At 42.8% G+C, this 5,375-nt stretch overlaps 1 pseudogene; it reads left to right on the forward strand.

Moving 5' to 3' along the window:
- Positions 1 to 517: 517 nt before the first annotated feature.
- Positions 518 to 1,474, forward strand: LOC141997762 (olfactory receptor 6F1-like; annotated as a pseudogene).
- The last annotated feature ends 3,901 nt before the right edge of the window (positions 1,475 to 5,375 follow it).

Raw genomic sequence — 5,375 nt, forward strand, 5'->3', positions numbered from 1 at the left:
TTTTGGCACCTAAATACCATTGTCAGTATAGCTTTGAGTAAGGTCTGAGTGATGACTTCATGATTCAGATCCAAGTAACATGGTTATTGAATTATAGTACCTCACACTGATGTTTATATTAGAAATTGACCTAAAATGCCTAAAGGCTGAACTGTGAATCTTCTCATCACAGGAGTGAACAGTTATTCACATGAAGTCAATGGGTACATTCAGATAAGCCAGTGCTTCCCAATGTAAATAAAGTGTCCTGCAACTGGCACAGTGTTCTGATCTGCAATGGATTCAGAGTTTGAAAGTAATCCTATCTGGGATCTTCATCAGTACAGACTGAGGAGCCAGACCCAACATTCAGATCAGGATATTAATTTCTGGTTAGTCTGACGGTGTTTGGACCTGGGGCTCTGGTCCATCTCTATTTTATATCCATAGGAATATTCTATTTACTACCCAGTGTTTGCTAGTGTTGAATCATTCCATTGATCTCGTCCCCTCTTCCCAGATTAACTGCCATGCAGCCATGGAAAAAGCAAACCAAAACACAGTGAAGGAATTAATCTTCCTGGAATTTAGCAGCCTCCAGAATCTCCAGGTTCTCCTCTTTCGTTCATCTTGTCCATTTACATGTTGTCACTCATGGGAAATTTTCTCATCATCATCATCATCATCATCCTGGCAGAAACTGGGGAAACTCTCCTTCCTAGAGATCTGGTACACATCGATCACTGTGCCCAAACTGCTGGCCAGCATCTTGTCCAGGAGCATCACCATCACAATAAACAGATGTGTGACTCAGTATTACTTCTTCTTCTCTCTAGGAGCCACTGAATGCTTCTTCCTGGCTGTCATGGCCTACGACCGCTACTTGGCAATCTGCAGCCCACTGCATTATACAACCATCATGAACCACAGGTTGTGCTTCTACCTCTCCACCAGATCCTGGGTTGGTGGATTCCTCTCCCCACTCTTGCCCACAATTCTAATCTCCTGGCTCTCATTCTGTGGCCCTCAGGAAATCAACCACTTCTTCTGCGACTCAGACCCAATCTTCAAACTGTCTTGCTCTGACACTTTCATTCAGGAGGCTACTGGATACACCTGCAGCTCTGTGGTCATCTGAAGCTCCTTCTTGCTCACCATGTCTTCCTACATCAACATCATAGCCAACATCGTGAAGCTAACATCTGCCAAAGCTAGGAAAAAGACCTTCTCCACTTGTGCCTCTCACCTCACTGTGGTGACCATCTACTATGGGACCATCATCTTCACCTATGTCAGGCCCCTGAGCACATATTCTTTTGGTTTAGGCAAAGTGGTGCCTGTCTTCTATTGTGTCATTACCCCACTGCTAAACCCTCTGATCTATACTCTAAGGAATAAAGATGTGAAAAAAGCCATATGGAAATCTTTTACTAGAATGAGATGGCAATATGGAAGGACCACACTACTATCTATGAGGGTGTTAAGTAGAACGTGAAATTGGAGTGGATTTCCAAAATTGCCAGAGTGACTTAGGATCTTATGGCCGATGTTCACTGACTTTCAATTAGACTCATGCTCTTAAGTTATTTAGGCATTGCTGAGGATTTACCAATATATTTTCAATTGGATTTGTGTTCCTAAATCACTGATATTCTTTTGAAAATCCCAACATTTTATCTTTCAGTGGGATAGAAACCATAGTTAGGATTTTGAATGGATCCTAAAAGTACTGGCCACCTAACTCCATTAGGCTCCTTTGAAAATTCCAGGCAGAACTTGACTGCTATTTGACAAGTGTTTGCTGTTTACATTGTCAACTATCTATCACTCTTGTTCGTGTTGAGTGGGAACTTACTCCAGAAGTGGCTCATTGTAACTGAAGGGACTTAACCCTATGGTTCTATGATTCTATTTTTCTATATCAAGAACAAAGATATGCTCCAACTGAAATCCTACACAAAATCTTTCATCCTCATAAACCCTCCTGAGATTGAGGCCATCAGCCTTTACTTCTGCTGTGTTGTTGTATGCTGTCGTCATCAGGGACTGAACCCTTGATTTATGGATTTAAAAATGTTAGCCTCTATTGGCTGAGCTGGAAGAATGATCATGTGAGTTGAGAAGTAGACTCATAAATGTCATCCTGCCACTAGACGGGGATAAAGAGCTGCATCAAGCTGATGTGATCTACAGTAGTCTTTTCTTAGCCCTCGTTTTATTTGGGGAAACAGCTACATGGGAAATATATATATATAATGAACAGTGTTTGTGGCAATGACTGCAAAATCAATAATCATACTTCATCACCCAAAATAGCATGTTTGATGCTTTAAGTGTTTCAGTGGTTTTCCTACTTGGGGGCCCACAAGTGGGGTGAGCAGGACTGAGGGATGGAGCACATGGCAAGTTGAGCACATGGCAAGAAGACAGGGATTCTACAGTTACAGCCCACAGCAACAGTACCTGTATTGCCCCTCTGTGGTCCAGCAATGGAACCAACATGTAGGACTCTGGATCCTCAGCTCCTGACTGGAGTTTTTTTCAGGCTGCTATTCCCTGCATACCCTGTGTTATTTGCAGAAAGTCCTAAAAGGCTTGTATCTGCACTCTGCTCTCTCTCCAGAGGCTATAAATCGTGTAATTGCCCATAGTTATAATTACCACACAGCCATGTCACATTTATTGTTCAGGTGAAAGCATTATAGAGGAAACATCTTAAAACAATAAAAGAACCTACACACATATTAATGAGCCTACCAGAGACCACCCCACATAAACCTCAGGGTCAGTTAGGAGTCAGTCCTTGAAAGTCCACCCAGGGTTTTTTCTGTGGTTACAATTTCATAACAGCTTTAGCAAGGGGTAAAAGTAATATTAAACTCTTACTGGTAAGGGTGCCTGTCTCTGGGCCCCCGCAAGGGACGGGGTGGGGGGGTCAGCCATCCCCAGCCAGCCCATCTGTGCTGCCTGGGGCTCCGGTACTGATTCAAAAGGGCCTGGGGCTCTGGCCTCTGCTACTGCGGCAGCGGCCGGAGCCCCAGGCTCTTTTAAATCGCTGGCCCTGGGGCAGCTGCCCCTTTTGGCCACCCCTGTTGGTGGCCCGGGGTGGGAAGTGGCAATAACGTTAAAATGCTGCCATTAACGTCAGCTGTGTGCGGGCTGGTACCAGCTTCTTACCGGTACATCGTACTGGCCCGCACCAGCCTACTTTCCTCCTTGGCTTTAGCTCAGAACAAGAACCTGCATACATAGGTTAGTCTTTCCTTTATACAGCATGGGCCTTTGATCTTCAGATTCCGGGAACAGGTAATCAGCTAACAATGCTCCCTTCTTCAGGGAGTAGACCCGAAAGGCGGGGGGTTTGCACAACTAGAAGAGGAAATTTGCAGTCACCTCCCCCTAGAGATTCCCCAGGCAAACCACTTGACACTGTTTGTTCAAAAGTCCATTCTTGCCTGGCCCATTGCTCAGTATTGTCCTTGGAAGTTCATAAAACTTCCCAAGGCTAACAATAGTCCATCACCTTCACATTTAATGCAATGGATGCCAAAAGGACTTAAACATAATGTAATCAGGTTTTTCAAGGATACTACAAGAAATTGCCATATCTATCACACCTACGTAAGAACTACACACTATTCTGATTGGGGATCTGACCATGACCGCATCTAAGGCAGAAGAGAAGAAGAGATAGGGCAGGAGGGACTGTGCCTAGGCTCAGTTACTCACAAACCTCATACTCCCAGAAGCAGTGAGACCAGACTAGGGTCTTTTGTTATTAGAACTATTGAAGGCTTTTTAAGATTAAAGTGAGTCTGGTTAGGGAAATCCGGCTGCTAGGCCTTGCTTTCCTACCATCTGTAAGCAACAGCGTTAAACTAGAATCTCAGAGAGACCATGGTGGGGTGCAACTCTTGGGGAGTGCATCTAAGCAACTAGGGTAGTTCAGGAGGTCTGGGACTTTGGTTTCAGGATCAGGAGGCAGCAGGATAGCAGGGGTCTGAACCTGGGAGTGTGGAACAGGAATAGTGACCAGATTCCACCCAGACATAGGGAACTTAGAAGCACATGGGATCCACTGGTTGTGTCTACTCGTAACAGACAGAAGCTATGCAGGGTGATATGGGACCAGGTTGTAACACAGGGCTTTCATTAACACTTCAACATCACTACCTTCAGCGATTGCATGCAGTGACACCTGTGTAGCTCCATTTAATCTTCAACTGTTGTAAAACAGAACAAAATTAATGGAGCTGTGCTGGTTTACAGCATTTACTTTGAAGGAGATATGCTGATTTATACCAGTTGGAAATCTGGCCTGTTGATTTTAATGGAGCCAGGCTGATTCATGCCAGTTTGTCCCACTGACTTGACAGGAGCAATGGAGAAATAAGATACTACTCAATTATGTCAGAAGTGGGTCTGTTAATTGTGTTACCAGACACTGGAGGCATTTGACCATGAAAAGCCAGCTCATATCATTTGCTGTGCACTAAGGATCAATGATAGTAGAAGAAGCCTGCGGGTAACATCCAGGCCCTCCTGAAGCCAAGGTCAACATTCCTACTGACATCCATCAATGGGGCCAGGATTTTACCCTGAGAGTTTATCCACTGATTAATATGGAATCTGTGTCTCTTGGTAGCACTATGTTCAAAAAGAAACATGTTGGTAGAAACTATGTTTTTTTTCTTGGAAAATGCGGAAGAATCTACATTTGGACCTAATATCAAGAGCAATTTTGTCATCTTAATGTAGAAAGTTTATCTGTACTGTTCTAGGTGACTCCCATTTACCTTCTCTTCTGGGGCCTTGTTTGAGAGTTAAATGTTCACCAGATTCACAAGGGATCCAAGATCTCCCTACAGAAGGTTACTATATATCAAAGACAATCACCTTCAACAAGTCATATCTCACTAGGAGTCTGTTTTTAAATTACTGTTCAGTTTATTGTATTTGAAGTTTGAATGAGAGGTAAGAATATTCCTCTTGCTTATTTGCTTGATTTCTCTATTTCTTTATTTCTTGCTTGCTTTCTCACATAGGCATCAACTCCCTATGCAATTAAATGAGAGTTAAATGATTAATTCCTTTATGCTCTTTGGAAAGTCAAGCAACATTGAATTTATGTGTTGTGTTATATTTTTTGTCATTTGGCTAAATGTGCTTTGCAGGAATACACATTACCACAACTATGTTTATGAATTTTGGACCATATTCTGATCTCAATTTCACCAATACAAATCTGATGTAAACTCACACACATTAATGCAGTTCTTTTGAATTTAATTGTAGTCAAGTCCAAACTCAAGGAATTAAAATGTAACATTAATAGAAAGGGAAGACAAGTCATAACCTATTGTCTGTGCCCTCAAAAGTATGCAATCAAATTTGAA

This window comes from Natator depressus, chromosome 13 (genome assembly GCF_965152275.1).
Source record: "Natator depressus isolate rNatDep1 chromosome 13, rNatDep2.hap1, whole genome shotgun sequence".
Lineage (NCBI taxonomy): Eukaryota > Metazoa > Chordata > Testudines > Cheloniidae > Natator > Natator depressus.